Below are 19,204 nucleotides of genomic sequence, written 5' to 3'. Positions count from 1 at the left end.
TTTGTGACTGATTTATTTCACTCAGCATAATGCTGTCCAGACTCAGCCATGTTGTGAGATGTTTCAAGGATTCATCATTGTTCTTTATAGTTGCATAGTATTCCATTGTGTGTATGCACCATAATTTGTTTATCCATTCATCTGTTAATGGTACTTAGATTGTCTCCATCTTTTTGCTATTGTGAATAATGCTGCAATGAACATGGGTGTGCATATATCTATTCATGTGACAGCTCTTATTTCTTTAGAATATATTCCTAGGAGTGGGATTGCTGAATTGTATGGTATTTCTATTTCTAGCTTTTAAAGGAGGAGCCGTATTGTTTTCCATAGTAGTTGTACCATTTTACATTCCTACCAGCAGTGCGTAAGAGTTCTAATCTCCCAGCAACCTCTCCAACATTTCTTATTTTCTGTTTTTTTTATTAGTGCCAGTAATGTTGGGTGAGATGATATCTCATTGTAATTTTGATTTGCATTTCTCTAATGGCTAATTGGAGCCCTAATAGCACAGTGGTTGAGAGATATGGCTGCTAACCAAAAGGTCAGCAGTTCGAGTTCACTGGCCGTTCCTTGGAAACCCTATGGGGCAGCTGTACTCTGTCCTATAGGTTTGCTCTGAGTTGGAAACAACTTGACTGCAAAGGGTTTTGGTAATGGCTAGTCATCTCAAGAATTTCCTCATGTGTCTGTTAGCTGTCTGAATGTCTTCTTTGGTGAAGTGTCTGTTCATATTCATTGCTCTTTTTTTTTTAATTAATTAATTTTTTAAAGTGTAATTTAGATGAAGGTTTACAGAACAAATAGTTTCTCATTAAACAGTTAGTACACATATTGTTTTATGACAATGGTTAACAACCCCACAACATGTCAACACTGTCCTTTCTTAGCCTTGGGTTCCCTATTACCAGATTTCCTATACCCTCCTGCCTTCTAGTCCTGTCCCTGGACTGTTGTGCCCCATTAGTCTCGTTGCATTTTACAGGGCTGTCTAATCTTTGGCTGAATGGTGAACATTGGGAGTGACTTCATTACTAAGCTAAAAGGGTGTCTGAGGGCCATACTCTCAGGGTTTCTCCAGTCTCTGTCAGGACAGTAAGTCTGGTCTTTTTTGTGACTTAGAATTTTGTTCTACATTTTTCTCCAGCTTTGTCCATGACCTTCTGTTGTGATCCTTGTCAGAGCAGTCAGTGGTGGTAGCCAGGCACCATCTAGTTGTACTGTACTCAGTCTGGTGGATGCCATGGTAGTTGTGGTCCATTAGTCCCCGGGACTATTCTTTCCCTTGTATCTTGTTTTCTTCATTCTCCCTTGTTTCTGAAGGGTGAGACCAGTGGAGCATCTTAGATGGCCACTCACAGGCTTTTAAGACCTCAGATGCTACTCATCAAGGTAGAATGTAGAACATTTTCTTTATAAACTGTGTTATGCAAGTTGAACTAGATGTTCCCCGCGACCATGGTTGCCACAGCCCTCCGCCCAGCAATTCAGTCCCTCAGGGAGTTTAGATGTGTCTGTGGAGGTTCCATAACCTTTCCTTGTACAAGTTGTGCTGGCTTCCCCAGTGTGGTGTACTGTCTTACCCTTCACCAAAGTTACCAGTTGTCTATTGTCTATTTAGTTACCCCTCCACCCTTCCCATCCCTTGTAACCAACAAAGATTATTTCTTTTTGTGTGTAAACTATTTCTTGAGTTTTTACAGTAGAGGTATCATACAATATTTGTCCTTTTGTGACTGACTTATTTCACTAAGCATAATGTTCTCTAGTTTCATCCATGTTATGAGTTGCTTCAGAGATTCATCATTGTTCTTTATCATTGCATAATCCTCCATTGTGTGTATGTACCATAGTTAGTTTATCCGTTCATCTGTTGATGGGCTTCTAGGTTGTTTCCATCTTTTTGCTATTGTGAAGAATGCTGCAATGAACATGGGTGTGCATATGTATATTCATGTGACGGCTCTTATTTCTCTAGGATATATTCCTAGGAGTGGGATTGCTGGGTCGTATGGTATTTCTATTTCTAGCTTTCTAAGGAAGCGCCATATCATTTTCTAGAATGGTTGTATCATTTTGTATTCCCACCAGCAGTGCATAAGAGTTCCGATCTCCCCGCAGCCTCTCTAACATTTGTTATTTCCAGTGTTTTTGATTTGTGCCAGTAATGCCGGGGTGAGATGCTATCTCACTGTGGTTTTTATTTACATTTCTCTAGTGGCTAGTGATTGCGAGCATTTCCTCATTTGTCTGTTGGCCGCTTGAATGTCTTCTTTGGTGAAGTGTCTATTCACTTCCTTTACCCATTTTTTAATTGGGTTATTTGTCTTTTCTTTGTAGAGGTGTTGAAGTATTCTATAGATTTTAGAAATTAGACCCATGTCAGATATGTCATAGCCCAAATTTTTTTCCCAACCTGTAAATTCTCTTTTAACTCTTTTGATGAAGTCTTTTGATGAGCATTAAGTGTTTAATTTTTAGGAGCTCCCAGTTATCTAGTTTATCTTCTAGTGTTTGTGCATTGTTAGTTATGGTTTGTATAATAGATTTTATTTTTTAGAACAGTTTTGGTTTAACAGAAAAATTGTGCTGAAAGTACAGAGAATTCCTGTATGCCCCTTCTCCCCACAGTATACTGCTTCTCCTATTATTACTATGTTTCATTCCTCATGACATTTTTGTTACAATCAATGAACCAATTTTTTTTTTTTTGCTTTACGTTTTCTTTTTTTTTTTTTATTATTGTACTTTAGATGAAGGTTTACAGAACAAACTAGCTTCTCATTGAACAATTAGTACACATATGGTTTTGTAACATTGGTTACTAATCCCATGATATGTCAACACTCTTCCTTCTTGACTTTTGGTTCCCTATTACCAGCTTTCCTGTCCCCTCCTGCCTTCTAGTCCTTGTCCCTGGTGTGCCCTTTTAGTCTCGTCTGGTTTTATGGGCCTGTCTAATCTTTGGCTGAAGGGTGAACCTCAAGAGTGACTTCATTACTGGGCTAAACGGGTGTCCGGGGGCCATACTCTTGGGGTTTCTCATCTCTGCCACACCAGTAAGTCTGGTCTTTTTTTGTGAGTTAGAATTTTGTTCTACGTTTTTCTCTAGCTCTGTCTGGGACCCTCTATTGTGATCCCTGTCAGAGCAGTCAGTGGTGGTAGCTGGGCACCATCTAGTTGTGCTGGACTCAGTCTGGTGGAGGCAGTGTTAGTTGTGGTCCATTAGTCTTTTGGACTAATTTTTCCCTTGCTATGGACAGGATGAGATCAGTGGAGTAGCTTAGATGGTTGCTCACAAGCGTTTAAGACCCCAGACGCTACTCACCAAAGTAGAATGTAGAACATTTTCTTTCTTTTTTTATTGTTGTAGTTTAGATGAAGTTTACATTTCAAGTTAGTCTCCCATACAAAAATTTATACGTACATTGTTGTGTGACCCTAATTGCTCTCCCCATACTGTGACAGCACACTCCTCCTTTCCACCGCTGATTCCCCATGTCCATTCAACCAGCTCCTAACAGTCTCTGCCTTCCTATCTCACCTCTGGACGGAGGCTGCCTGTTTAGTCTCCTGTATCTACTTGAGCTAAGAGGCATACTTCTCACAAGTATTCCTTTATGTCCCACAGTCCAGTCCAATCCCTGTCTGAAGAGTTGGCTTCGGAAATTGTTTTAGTTCTGGGCTGATAGAGAAACCAGGGGCCAATCTTTCCAGGGTTCCTCCAGTCTCAGTCAGACCATAAGTCTGGTCTTCTTGCTAGAATTTGAGTTCTGCACCCCACCTTTCTCCTGCTCCATCAGGGACTCTCTGTTGTGTTCCCTGTCAGGGCAGTCATTGGTGGTAGCCGGGTACCGTCTAGCTCTTCTGGTCTCAGGCTGATGAAGTCTCTGCTTTATGTGGTCCTTCCTGTCTCTTGGGCTAATATTTTCCTTGTGTCTTTGGTGTTCTTCATTCTCCCTTACTCCATGTGGTTGGGACCAATTGATGCATCTTAGACGGCCACTTGCAAGCTTTTAAGACCCCAGACACCACTCACCAAAGTAGGATGCAGAACATTTTCTTAATAAGCTTTGTTATGCCAGTTGACCTAGATGTCCCCTGAAAGCATGGTCTGCAAATCCCCACCCCTGCTACTCTGTCCCTCAAAGTGTTTGATTGTATTCAGGAAACTTCTTAGCTTTGGTTTAGTCCAGTTGTGCTGACTTATCCTATAGTGTGTGCTGTCCTTCCCTTCACCTAATATAATACTTGCCTACTATCTAGTTAGCGAATAACCCTCACCCTCCCTCCCTACCCTCTTAACCATGAAAGAATGTTGTCTTCTGTTAGAACATTTTCTTTATAAACTTTGTTAGGCCAGTTGAGCTAGATGTTCTCTGAGACCCTGTCAAGGAACCAATATTGATACACTTATTATTAAATAAAATTCATGAGTGCTCCCAGACTGTTGCCCATTGCAGATATTACTAATTGATCACTGTTCTCTGTTTCTCTGAGCCTAGACTCAGCCTTAGAATCACTAACAGCACAATGTTACAGGACAGCCACTGTCAGTTGATTGTAGTTGACACTTAAGAAAAAAAAAAGAATAAAAACTGTTATGAGATAAATGAATTCTTTCTTTTAAAAAAAAGACTGAAATTAACCTCCCATAGGAATCTTCCTCTCAGTGGCATTTGCGATTAGTAAGAGACTCTTGAAACTATAAAAAGATACAAAGTCCCTTATAAGTGACTAATTGTGGAATTCCAGACCATAAGAAACACAAGCGGAGGAAATTATTTAAGCAAAGGCAAGAGGGATGGTTTGGTGATAAGAGAGTAAACTCTTCAGACAAGCCAACTATTTTAGCCCTTAGATTAAACATAGGAAGTATATCCGTACATAGTGATGATTCTTAAATGTTATTTTCCCAGCAAAGCTCATTCTTGCTGAGTCACTGAAACAGAATTCAAAGGGACCAACCACACAGAGACCAGGGCCAGGATCCCAGAACCCCACCAGGATAGTGGCTGCTCACGCACATGCAGTCTGGGTGCTGGCCGTGAGGCTTGTTACATTTACAAACATCTCTAGGATTAGAAAATTCTTTCTGCACCGTGCCCAGGTGTGTTCTATTCATTGGTCCAAGTTCTGTCTGAGCAATACTGAGTAAGTTTGACTTGCCCTCACCCTAAATCCTCTCATCTCCAGGCAAAATATGTGTCTTGATCAAACCACTCCTCTCACCATTCCCTTCCTTCTCACTGCAAAGGTGACAGAATCCCTGGGAGGGCTGACTACAATCAGAAGTCAGAAAGGGAAGTCCAAACAGAAACTAAAGCAATAGAGAAACAATTTGTCCAGAATCTTAGCGTTGTTTCTTTCTCAGTTGCCTGACCTTTAGTGTGAACCTCATTTCTGGTGGAGCGTTGATGTGACTGCTCAGTGTGCATTCTTGACTTTTACTTGTGTCTTTATTCCTTCCAGAGTTTATAAACTGGCCATTACTTGGCTAAATTTTCTACTCTAAATGGGACTTTATTTTATCCTGGTCACAAGTGTTAACCTGCTTTGGTAAACAATCTATTGGTATTTCAAGTCATCCTTCCCCAAATTATGAAAACGTTCACACTCTTGTTGAACCATCTTGAGGCTTTTCTCAGTTGTCTCATTGAATTTTTCTTCTGAAAATAAGAACAATCATGTTTATGATCATTTTATCTCAAATTTAGTCATAACCTTCATGCCAACTCATCAAATACCTTTATTTATTTATACAATATTTTCAAAGTCTTTATCATACATTACCCACTAAATTGAGGATACTTTTTATGTATGTGCAAGAATTTGAAACTTTTCAATTATATGCACAGATGTTTTTTGCTTACATTCAGAGTCCAAATTTTTCATCATTATCACTATCTTGTACATTTGTCTAGAGTTTTCCAGTTAACAAAGCGTGATTCAAATGTTATCACGTGGGATTCTCACTCTGAGGTGGCCAAAGTAGTTGTTATTTCCGTTTTTGAGTAAAGGAAACAGGCCTTGTGAAGTTAAGTGACTTGCCCAGATTGACCCAGCTAGTAAGTATTGCGACTGAGCCTTTTAAATCATTTTTGTCTTTATTTTATACCTTCTTTTTCTTCGTTTAGAATAAGAACTGAAAACCTCCAATAGTTATCTTCAAATATTTCATGAATTTCCTGTCATGTAGCATAAAATTGGACATCCGTTAAGTGGTCACCAAAAAGAGAGCAGTGGACGGATACTGTTGGACAAATTGTTTCTCAGGGTAAAAAAAATTTTTTCTAGCAATATGATTCATTTAAAAAGACAGACGGCCTCGTTAGGGACAGTGTCAGAGCAGGAACTGAAACTCAGATCTTCCTACTCCATTGCCCAGATTTGAACGGTGGTCAGCTGGTATGAAAATGATTTTTATGACAAATGGAAGAAAATTTTAAAATAAAGCAAAAGCAACACATATCAAAAGAAAGAGAAACAAATCAGAAATGAGGAATCATTAATTTCTATAATATATAAGGAGTGCATATGAATTGTTATAAAAAATTAATTTTAATAGGAAAATGGGTAATGGACACGAATAAATTGGTCATAGAAAATTTGCAGATCCAATAGGTAAAATCATATGGGAAAAATTGAACTTCATTAAAAAAAAAATGCTTGCTTAAGACAAAAGACAGTTTTTTTTTTTTTTTAACATATAAGTCTAGTAAAGTAAATTTCCATGTGCAGTGCTGGTGAAGGTGGGGGTGAAATGAACACTCTAAAGCACTGTTGTGGTGAAATAATTCCAGAATGTAACTTGGCAATTTATGTCAAATGTTTTTTAGAAGTCCATATATTTCAACCCAATAGCTTCTCTTCTGATAGTCTGTCTTAATAGTCAGAAAGTTTCTCTTCTGATAATCTATCCTAATAGTCAGAAATATCAATAAAGATGAATAGAATAAGTTACTTATCTCAGGGTTGTTTACAAAATTAAAAACAAACTAAGTGTTTAAAATGTCCAACATACTCAGTAAAAGTAATTCTGTTGGAAAATATGTTCAGGCTTTCAACTTGGGATGGTGAGACTACATCTTTCTTCTCACCCCCGGAGATGCCTTGGTGAGAGATTGGGGAACAGCCTTTGCCCATTACCTCATCCTACCACTTTCCAAATATGGGAGTGATCATCCTTCAGCTCTAAATCAGTGCTTTCAGTAAGAAAGCAGTAAAATAAATGATTTTTTACATCACTATGATGAGATATTACATAGGCCAAAATAAAATATATTTTGAAGTCCATTTAATGACATAAATTTTTTCTAGGATGCTAAATAATTCCAAATATTTCCTCAGAAAGTATTACTCTGATTTTACTTTTTTAAAACACACACAAATATACTTATATGCACAGAAAAAAATGAAAAAAAATGTTAGCCGTATCTATTTCTCAATGATAGAATCTGAAAGATTTAAACATTTTTTGGAACATTTAGTATTTTCTAATCATTTGCAATAATCATATAATACTTTTATAACCATGTAAGACTCCAATATGGCTAAATAACATACCGAGTTCTCATGGATTGAATTGTGTCCCCCCCAAAATATGTGTCAACTTGGCTAGGCCATGATTCCCAGTATTGTGTAGTTGTCCTCCATTTTATGATCTGATGTAATTATCCTCCATTTTGTGATGTGTTGTAAATCCTAACTTCTGCCGCCTGTGGTTATAATTCCATTTGTGATTGGGTTGTGTTTGTTATGTTAATGAAGCAGGATTGGTTATGTCAAAGAGGATTAAGTTATGTTTATTATGTTATAAGGTATATGCCATGGACTGCCAGAAGAACAAACAAATCTGTCTTGGAAGAAATACAGCCAGAATACTCCTTAGAAGCAAGGGTGATGAGACTTCATCTCACGTACTTTGGACATGTTATCAGGAAGGAGCAGTCCCTGAAGGAGGACGTCATACTGGTAAAGTAGAGGGTCAGTAAAAAAGAGAAAGACTCTCAATAAGATGGATTGATACAGTGGCTGCAATGATGGGCTCAAACATAACACCGATTGTGAGGATGGTGTGGGACCGGGCAGTGTTTCCTTCTGTTGCACATAGGGTCACTATGAGTTGAAACAGACTCCATGGCACCTAACAACAACAACGTGGTTTGTTCACGGGGTAATGGCGGATCATTTATAAAGGTTCTTTTCCATGTTTGGTTTTAAACTGGCAATGCTTTTTACTTTCAAACCAAAAACAAACCCATTGCTGTAGAGTCTGTTCCAACTCATACAATCAATAGAGTGTTTTAGAGTTAACTATTAGAGTGATTTCACTCATAAAGCATCAGAAATAGTATATTATGCCATCAGTATGTTTGAAAGTAAATATCAGGTGTAATTCCTTTGGAAAATGTTCTCAGAATTCCAACTAGGGATAGTGGGAATATGTCTTTTCATCCCATCCCAGCGAAGCCTCTGTGAGAGATTGGGAAGCAGCCTTGGCTCATTACTTCATCCTGCCACTTGCCAAACATGGGAGTGATCACCCTTCAGCTCTAAATCGGTGGTTTGCATGGTCATAGTCAGAGACTCCAATGGCTTAAGAGAGTGCTGTTTGGGGGGAATGTGGGAAAGGGAGAGGGGAGAGACCAGCACTTACTGAGCCCTTAGTAGGTGTAGACAAAAGCCCTGGTGGAGCAGTGGTTAAGAACTTGTCTGCTAACCAAAAAGGGCAGTTCGAATCCACCAGCTGCTCCTTGGAAACACTATGGGGCAGTTCTATTCTGTCTTATAGGGTCACTATGAGTGGGAATCCACCTAACAGCAATGGATTTGGTTTGGCTTGGTTTGGTTTAGGTGCTAGGGAGGGAGTCCCTGGGTGGAGCAAATGATTAACACACTCTGCTGCTAATAAAAAGCTTGGTGTTTCGAGTCCACCCAGAGGCTCTTCAAAGAAAGTCCTGGTGATCTACTTCCAAAAAATCAGCCATTGAAAATCCTACGGAGCACAGTTCTACTGTGACACACATGGGATCACTATGCGTCAAAGTCGATGCGATGGCAATGGGTAGGTGCTGGGCACTGGATCAAGATAAGGATACACTCCTGGTCTTTATAAACACTGTCATTTAACTTCACCTAGTCCTCAGGATAAGTACTATTTTCTAGTGAAGGAAACTAAGTTTCACACTAGTTAAGCACCCTGCTAGTAATTGAAAGATACAAAATTTGAACGTAGGTCCCATGGGATGCCTAGCTCATTCTTTTTTACACTAACCTGACTCTCTTCTCAAGAGACAGGTGTCTTCTTTAAGTACCTCAGCTGCCCTATTTGCAGTCTTCTTCATAAAAGAATCTTACCTACTCATTCAAAATACGTTTAGATGATCTTTCAAGTTTTGTGAAAATAATACCTTACAAAAAACAATACTAGTTCAGGGAATTCTTTTTAGCTCCTTCCTCTTTTGTTTTCAGCCGTTGACCCTTTTGATTAATCTTGGTTTCCCTGGCACTGTCTCTCCAGCTTCTCCATCTGTCTTTTCAGTCTCGTTTGTTGGATATATTCCTGTACCCTAGAGCAGTGGATCTTGAACTTCTGAGAAACAATGGCTCCTTTCAAGATCTGATGAAAACCATGCACTCTTTTCACAGGAAAAATATTACACCTAAAAAAAAAAACTCCTAAATGTTGCAAACCAAAACACCTGGAAGCCTACCTCTACCATAGGCTAGAGGATCCACTGAGGTCTTGCCTCAAATGTTCACATGCGGAAAGACTGCTTCTAATTCAACATTCTTATTGATGCTCTATTGTTTCTCCCTATGGATTCAACCACTATCTATGCTGTAACAATGATGGTGATGATGATAATGACAAAAATCACTTCCATTCAACGAGCCTATGTCAGGTACAAGTGAAGGGCTTTACATCGATCGTCTTGTTTAGTATAATTGGATTTACTAACTACAATTCGTGAGAAGCAATATAGCACAGCAGAGCTCTGGAGCCAGAAGGCTTGCATTTGAATCCTGACTCTATCACATATTAGCTGGGTGGCTTTGGGGCAACTTACTCAACCTCTTTGTGCCTCAGTTTCCTCACCTGTAAAATGAGGATAATAAAAATAACCTCAGAAGGTTGTTCTGGAAATTAAATTTGTTGGTAGACAAACACTTAAAATTTCCTAAATAAAATTTCAGAAGGTTATGAACTTCGGACTCAAGGACACTCATACTTGCCCTTTAATGCTATGTAAATTTGCCCTCACTTTGAAACAACTGAACCAACTCCTACTCCCAACAAATTCGTTATCACAATCACCTTTGCTTGCTGCACGTGCAGCTTTTAAATCATTGAAATGTCTTCGAACGTTTTCTTGCACTAAAGTAAGGCTAAATGAGAACCATATGCACCTGTTCTGACTTACTTACAAATCTCACTTAAAGGCACACTTAGGAACGGATCTCATTGATAACCCGGGGATTTCCTGTATTCAATAAACATTAGCTGTAATCATAACATGTATCTTCAAAACAGACTTTCCAGAGTCTCAGTTCCATATATAAAATTGCCTCCTGATATTTCCAACTAGTAACTAACTCTACAGGCACCTCAGACCCAAACCTTATCTTGCCAACAATACCAACCTCTTAACCTGTTCTTCCCATCCCATTGAATGTGAAAGCTAGCCACACAGTCACCTAAGCCTCAAACTGAGATTCCTTTCAGATGAAGTTTCTAACAAAACAAAACTGATTTTGTCCTTCCTTATTCTTCATTAAAAACCCTTTCGTGGCATCTTGTACTTAGCATGGCTGCCTGATCACTACCATATACGCACCAAGCAGTTTCACACTTCTTTTCATGCTCTGCCCCGCTGTCTAAATTATCAAAATTTCTTCAACTTACCATCTCCCCTGTCAAGCCTATTCAGGGTTCCAGGTACAATAGACCACTTCCTCCTCTGTCCCTATAATACCCAGCACATAGTGCTGTCAGAACTAAAAGAGCTATTTTTACACTTACTTATTTATAAGTCTGTCTCTTCCTACATCTCACTTAAGATAGATGAAATCTTGCTGGGGGTAGAAACCCTGTCTAATCTAGTAAAGTCTTTGGAATATATTTCATCCCCAATGAATCTTGAATGAATGAATATTTTTATGCGAATGTTTGTATGTGATGAACTGAAGCACAGAGAGGTTAACTTGTCCTAGTGACTCAACCAGAACTCAAACCTAGTTCCTCTGGCTCCAAGCCCTCTGCTCTTTCCCTTAACATTTATAGGGTAGTACAGCATGGGAGTTAAGCCTGCAGCTTCTTGAGCCAGACCTCCTAGGGTCAAATTCTTACTTTGCGATTTTTTAGTTGTGAACCTTGAACAAGTCACTTAACTTCTTTGCACCTTAGTTTGCTCATCAGAAGAACTGGGGAAAATTATACCTGTTTTACATGATTGTTGTAAGAAGTAAAATAGATAATCCATATAAAGTCCTTTGCCTGGCACACATCAAAAAACAAAACACAAAACTCCAATTCTGACTCATAGTGACCCTGTAGGACAGAGCAGAACTGCCCCACAGGGTTTCCAAGGAGCGCCTGGTGGGCTTGAACTGCCTACCTTTTGGTTAGCAGCCAATCTCTTAATCACTGCATGACCAGGGCACATATCAAGTACTCAATAAATGTTAGTCATGGCTATAACAATGAATTGCCTATTCTGAAAACTATATAAAATACTATAATCTATAGCCGTGTTTTTAAAAAAATGTATGATGCCCAGTGATTTAAATGGTTCTTCATTCCTTCCAGCTGAATAAGCCAAAATAGGCCAAATCTTATAAGTTTCTTTCTGTTTGCCTTATAAATTTCAACATAGAGTATGTTACTCATTCACAAAGTTCTCTTGGTCAGCCTCTTGGTGTTGACATACATCTTTGCTGTCAGTAAACTTTGCTTCTCTTAGAGGTAAGTCCTTTGGTTTCTTTTCTTTATCTAAGTAAATTAGGCACTTATGATACACTGATGTTGTCTTTTCACAGCACTCTTTGATTTTGCTGGATGTAGAACTTTGTTTTGTACAAATATGACTCATAACCTTGCTCTGTATAAAATAAGAATGCAAAACGACTTTATTTTTATAAATTCTTTCAAGGCTAGGTTTTCCTACATAATAGAATGCTTACATGCAAAAACTACCATGAGTGTAACATATGTAATAACTTTATCAGCTAATCTGATAGGCAATATTTATTTAAATTTTTTATTCTTTTAATACACACGATAAAGTTTCAAATTAATGCAAACTTTATTTCTCAAGATGTCAGATGACACAATTATGAAAAACAGGTTTTATTATAAACTTACATTCATTATTAAGTGTTGATTTTTTAAATGCTACTCTTCTGAAATATTGGCATCTTATATCCTAAACATTGTTTCTTTCCCTATAAGAGTTCATCTGTGCCTTCAGTGGGAGCCACCAAAGACATATTACTGTTGTATTCCTCATCCTGGATTCCCTCTCTTATGGCTTGAAACTACATACTAAGCACGTAGGAGACACTCAATAAATGTTTGGTGAGTGAATGAAAGAACGGTAAAAAAAGAACCTCTACAGCAAACACCAGATGAACACCTCTGAAGTATAAAAAGCTATTCCAATAATTGTATCATTTTTTCCTATGGATATTATTTGTTTTGAGCTGTTCAAAGTTTCAAATAATGTACAAAAATAGAAAACCTTTCTCTTCCCCCACCCCTATTCTTCATCCCAATTCTGGCCTCCACATAAAGTTGTGGGGATTAAGGAGGATGACATAATCTTATATACAAACTAGTTGGATAATTTTTTTTAAAAGGTGATCTGGCCCTGGCCCCCTCTCCAGACTGATGTCTCTCCACACATTCATCCTACTCTCTGTTCCAGCCTCAGTTGAACTACGCTGAGTTCCATCAACACACCAGGCTATCTCAAGCCTCCCTGACTTTGCTCAAGCTGCTTTCCCGGGCTGCAGTCCCCTTCTCATCACACTGGTGACTGCTGAGGTTGAGGAATGGGGCGAAGCTCAGGGATGGGGTGAGAAATGAGTGAGGATTACGCATCATGTCCCGACAAACCACGTATAACCAGGGAGGCATCTTTCCAAACACGTATCTCCCCAGAGACCATCATCACTCTAGGCAACACAACTCTTGGTCTCTGAGAATTCACTTTTATTTTAAATGAACTACAATTCAATTTCTCCATAAAGGCATTAATTTGGGACATAATATGATTCGTTAGTCTCAGTTTCAAGCTTCACAGAAAATCTTCAGTTGTATTCTAATTCTATACATTCTATTTAATACTGGAAAACTCACATTCTCATAAACAATAAAACAATACAAAAATAAATACAGTGAGATTTCTTTAATTGGGGTACATTTATGGACAAAATAACTCTCTGGACATGTGTTGTCCACTGCTTGAAATAAAATGGACGTATCTCAATATCCTAAAATTCAAGTTATTTAATTAACATTCTGTTTTCACTGTGAGTTGAAAGCAGTCAAACTAATGGAAAATCACTAAGATGTAGTCAAGCGTCAACTAATAAAAAAGTCAGGGTATTTTTAATGAAATCGTATTACCTTTGAGTGTATGGACAACTTAAACTAGGCCAACAATGTATTTACCAGTATATGCCCTTAGAGAATCATTTTTAAAAATAAACATTATTTGTAATTAACGTATCTACTTATTTGGAAATGACTGTCCCTAAACAGCCTGAAGAAGCTCAGAGAAAGCAACTCTTAAAAACATAATGGTAACAAGTCATTCCTTGAGCTTTACTACTAATTTCCAACATTTCTAAAAGAGAATTTGCCATGTTAAAACAGAACAAAACAGAACTTCAATCTGGCCTAAATGGATTTTCAAAAATTCTAAATTCCTGAAATATTATTTCAAGGACATTTAGCCATATAATATATAATCTGCTAGATAATCTAAAAAAAAAAAAAATTCCATTTATAAAAAACTACAGTTCATTTGACAATTTACTAACATTTTGATTTAATTGAGACAAAGTAGCCACACGTTAGCGCAATCTCAGAAAAAAAACTGGCTGCCAAAATGCACTCACTTTTCCTGCTTTTAGAGAATATTTACCATGACCTGGACACACTGCACAGTGTCCCCTTTACAGCATCCATCAAACTTGTAAGAAATGTCTTCTAGGAGGGAAATAAGTTCCTTAAATCCAACCTGGGGGACATCGTGGCTGACTTTAGCACTGTACCTGGAAAGAGAATGATAAACCACTAAAAAAGTTTGAAGAAGTGTGACAAGAGGGAGTTCTTTGCTAATACTGTATAAATCGCGGCAAAAGGCACTGGTCTCTTGGTTTTTCACAGCTGTTTTTACCAAATAGCTGTTTGTATGCTGCATGGCCTGCAAGATCACTTTTAAAATCCTATGCTGATATTATGGGACACCCAGGTCCCTGGGTCAAAGCAAGTAAAGGTCTGAGAGATGTGCTGTCTTCCATAATAATTATAGCAAAACAAAAGGTGTAAGGTCCGCTGCTTTCTGTATTGAGCCCGTGGCAGGCATAGATAGTCCATCACAGGACTGTTTTCTGCTGATCTATTTGAAGTCTCAAAACCTTTCTCAGTATATTGCTCTAGCACCATTACTAGTTAATTGGCGTTGTTAGGACTACAAATAACATTTATCTTTGTAAGATTGTCTCCTAGTCATTAAGGGCAGAGAGGGATGCGTGAGCCATGTCTAAAGCACTTGGGGGTCATAGAACCCTGGTTGGGAACTCCTGGACCTGTTAAGATTCTCAATTAATAAACACACACACACACACACACACACACACACACACACCTATGTCTATATCTAAATCTATATCTATATCCAAGAAGTAGTTCTCTTTCTCTTTGGGGTCTCCCACCTGCCAGGTCTTCTTTTATCCTGAGCTAGTGTCTGGTTCTGAGCTATCCACATAGACTAAGACCCACTTTAAAATTCCTGGGGAACCGGGAAGAGTATAGGTAAAAAGCAATCAACCATTAAACAAAAATGGGACACAGACAAGAAAATACAAGTAGAGATGAGATACATACTATAAAACTCACATAGAGTTTAAGATTTTTGGTTCAAATCTCATAAATGCCCCACAGATTTTTTTTCATTAGCAGAGGTTTTTTTTTTTTTAAAAAATATTGTATGACAGGTGCTGCCTGAAGGAGAAAGAGAAAATTCTATCAAAGCAAGAGAAAAACCCTATTGTTGTCTTATTTTTTTTTTAACTACCATATCAAACTATTGAGATATTTGCTCAGAAACAGAAAAATCTATGAGATTTTTATCTTAGTAAATTTACGTATCAAAAAACATGAATTTGTGGTACATTATAAAGAGCGGGCCAGTCTTCCTGATGACTGAATTTATACTTGGTAGGAAGGTGCATGTTGTTCATCTCATTGGGCACTCTGCTATGAGCTTGGCCATTTCTTCTGGGATAATTCCATTTTATGGAGAGCCAAAAGAGGACTTACTAAGATACAAAGTAAAATGGTCATCTTTCACCTGGCTATTCACTCACTTGGATTTTTTCTAATTTACAAGGAAGACAAAGCCAGAAGAAAGATCCTGGAAATGGGGAAGAAAGATCCTGGAAATGGGGAACTGTCTTTCAAGGGTCTCAGGTCATGACAACATATTTAGATTAACAACTGGAGACTAATGGGTTGAAAACAAGAGAAAGTAGCCAGAGAATGTCATAAGTGGTAAGCAACCCTTTTGCTATGATTCAATATTAAGTGAAGATTGTGATGTTGTGGACGGTCATGGATTGAATTGTGTTCCCCAAAAATACCTGTCAACCTGGCTGGGTCATGATTCCCAGTATTGTATGATTGTGTAATCTGATGTGATTTCCTTATGTGTTATAAACTCTGTCACTATGATGAGGTTATATGTGATCTCCTTATGTGTTGTAAATTCTGTCACTGTGTTAAGGTTATACTGATGAGGTTTACAAGATTAGATAGTGTCTTAATCCAATCTCTTTTGAGCTATAAAAGAGAGAAGTGAGCAGAGACACAAGGGAACCTCACACCACTAAGAAAGCAGTGCCGGGAACAGAGCATGTCCTTTGGACCAGAGGTTCCTGCGCTGAGATGCTCCCAGACCAAGGGAAGACTGATGCATCACAAGGACCTTCCTCCAGACCTGACAGAGAGAGAAAGCCTTCTCCTGGAGCTGATGCCCTGAATTTGGACTTGTAACCTACTGGACTGTGAGAGAATAAACTCTTTGTTAAAGCCATCACTTATGGTATTTCTGTTAGAGTAGCACTAGATGACTGAGACATGGACTTCTTATCCTTTAATGAAATAAATGCAATACCCACCCTTGTTTGAAAACAGCTGGCTACATCTTGTTCCTCACAACATGTTTAACCACTTCCTCAAAATAAGCAGCAACAGTTAGAAGTGTAGGAGAAAAAACAAAGGGGTTCCTTCTGGCAACTTCATAGAGATAGCTAGAAAAAAGAAAAAGAAAAAAAAAAAAGAAGGAGGAAAGGGAAGGAACAGAAAGGAGTAGTAGACAAGGGAAGGGAGAGGAAGGGAAGGAAAGAAAAGGGAAGTGAAAAGAAAGATAGGAAGAGATAACCAGAGCAAATAGTAAAAATGTCGGTAAGAAGAAAAAGGGTTTGGCATAATAGAGGGCTCCAGAATAAGGCATCATTATCCGGTCTCCAATAAAATACCTTTAGAGTCTTTATCACTGAAGATGCTAATGCCAAAGTAACAGTTACAATTGCGGTTCCAATCCTGAACACTGAGCACTAGAATATGACTACTGTCCTTCCCTCCCCTGCTGTCAGGGGTCAGCAGCTCTCCCTCTCACGTTCAATCACAGCTTCACACTGCCGCTCAGGTGCAGGAGTCATATTCACTTATGTTCAAATAAACTTGAGATTTGGGTTCCAACGAGCATAGTAGATTTCTGGGAAAAAGTCTCCCCATCTATAACGACTGTACAATTGAAAATAGATTTTTGCTAACTATCCAGTAATTTAATGTTTGTCTCAGTAAAAGCTGCATATTCCTCTTGGGAAGACGATATTATTATATTATGTATATTATTTCCTTCACAATGCATCTTAGCAATTTGGCACAGTGCACACACATCTAAGGCTTATCACATTAGAAATACATATCATTAATGGAAGGATCTTGAAATCAGAGTCCATATCCTATTCATCTGTATATCCTCAACACTGATAAATCTGATAAATCTGATACACTATACATGTTGAATGAATGAATGAGTCAATCAGTGAACCCAGTCATGTTCCTTTGAGATAGGGATTGAATCTAGTCTAAGAAAAATTCTTCAATTAGATCATTTTTCTTCTAAAATTAAACTTACTTGTTTAGATAAAGGTCTTTCTTCTGTTGATAATTCCGGCATTTCTTTTCAGGATCTGCTGTAGGGAGAGGAGGTAGAAATCCTACATCAGCTTTCTTGTTGTAGAGGAAACAGTCTTCTTTCGAAGTCCCTCTTACTGCAGCAGTGTGAAAAATTATATTTTTGTGGTAGCCCCTCTATAGCACATATACTTTCCTGTAAAATATTCTGGACAACAGAGGGGAAAAGGACATTTTCTATTCATTGTGAAGCCATATCTTTCTCTGCCTTTGGAGCTGACACAATGGACATAAGGAATGATCAATATGACCCTTTGGGAAAGAGATTGCAGTTTTCCCACTATTACCCATGCCTTTGACAACCCTCCCACACTATGGAGACCCTCCTCTGTCCTATCCTCAGGCCTCTCAGCCTCTTACTATTTCTTTGCTGCCTACATATCCCTTCCATAATGGCTTTTCTCCTCGTCTCAGGGTGACAAGGACAGTGTGTTAGTGTACTGGTAAATTATTTAGTAACAGTGATTAGTACTAGTTTTCTAGAGATGCAGTTGGTGACTCTGTGTACAGGAGGCCCAGAAAAGGGAGGATGACCATAGACCACATATTGAGAGAGGCAGCTAAGGAGGGTGCTCCTTTACCTCCATGCACTTTGCCAGGCTACTGGCTGCCTCCTCTACCTGTATACATATCACATGGGCTGCAAGGACATAGGCAAGTCCTCCTGTGCATCATAATACAGATTTGCATCTCTTCTGTGGAATTCTAAGACGCCAAAGTTGGGCAAAATAAAAATGAGGTGCATAGGTCACTTCTCTTTCCATATCATCAATCCAGAAAATCTCTCAGTGTTCATAAATAAGCTTTTTTTGTTTAAGAAATGCAAGCAATTTATTTATGGCTAATTTTGCCCAGTCTGGAAGTGTTCTGTCGGCCAAGCATTTATCTCTGAATTCTGTCATCTCTTTTACCAGCATTTCCACTTCTTCAAAGGTTGCTTCCTGAACATATTGAGCAAATGTAATGATGGTACTCCAAAAGTCCACACAGAATACACTGTGATCATTTGCAGAATTTCCATTTGTATTCAACAAAAACTCATAGGAACATCCACTTAGTGAGTAGTCTTGGGAAATTATCTAACCAAGAAGTGTGAAGGCTATAAATTTTACAACTTCTAGACAGTTCAGTTGCCTCATCTGACTTTAAGACTAATGCTATAATTACTTTTTTGATATGGTCTCTATTTAATTAAATTACTTTTGATCATCATTAACATTTTTGGAATATATCAGATAAAACTGAAACATCATTATCAAAAAGTGTTTAAAAAAACTCACAGATATTCAACATTATCCTCTATAAATTTCTGAGTGCCTTGGAAATTGTCTGAAAAGCAAGGATATTTAGGTTATTACATATCCTGATATTTTAACATTTTCCCAATAAATAGCTATATATGACATCTAAGTATACAAAAAATAGAAAACTGATGGTAGAAAAATAATTTGGCATATTTCACAAAAAGGAGAGAAGTCATATGAACCACATATAAGATCTTAATTACAGCTGATTATGCGTTCAAGAAACATTCGTTAGGTTGACTTGACATGAATTAATCTCAGATAGGAGTCTTGGTGGCACTGTGGTTAAGAGCTTGGCTGCTGTCTTAGTCATCTAGTGCTGCTATAACAGAAATACCACAAGTGGATGGTTTTAACGAAGAAAAGTTTATTTCCTCACAGTCAAAGTAGGCTAAAAGTCCAAATT

The 19,204-nt window shown here is 38.2% G+C and overlaps 1 pseudogene; it reads right to left on the bottom strand.

Moving 5' to 3' along the window:
* Positions 1–11,885: 11,885 nt before the first annotated feature.
* LOC101347939 (afamin-like) overlaps positions 11,886–19,204 on the bottom strand; it is a 10,039-nt pseudogene continuing 2,720 nt past the window's right edge.

This window comes from Trichechus manatus, unplaced genomic scaffold (genome assembly GCF_000243295.1).
Source record: "Trichechus manatus latirostris isolate Lorelei unplaced genomic scaffold, TriManLat1.0 scaffold00108, whole genome shotgun sequence".
Taxonomy (NCBI): Eukaryota; Metazoa; Chordata; class Mammalia; order Sirenia; family Trichechidae; genus Trichechus; species Trichechus manatus.
Note: the sequence above shows the minus strand (reverse complement) of the source record. Positions and strands in the feature narration are given on the sequence as shown.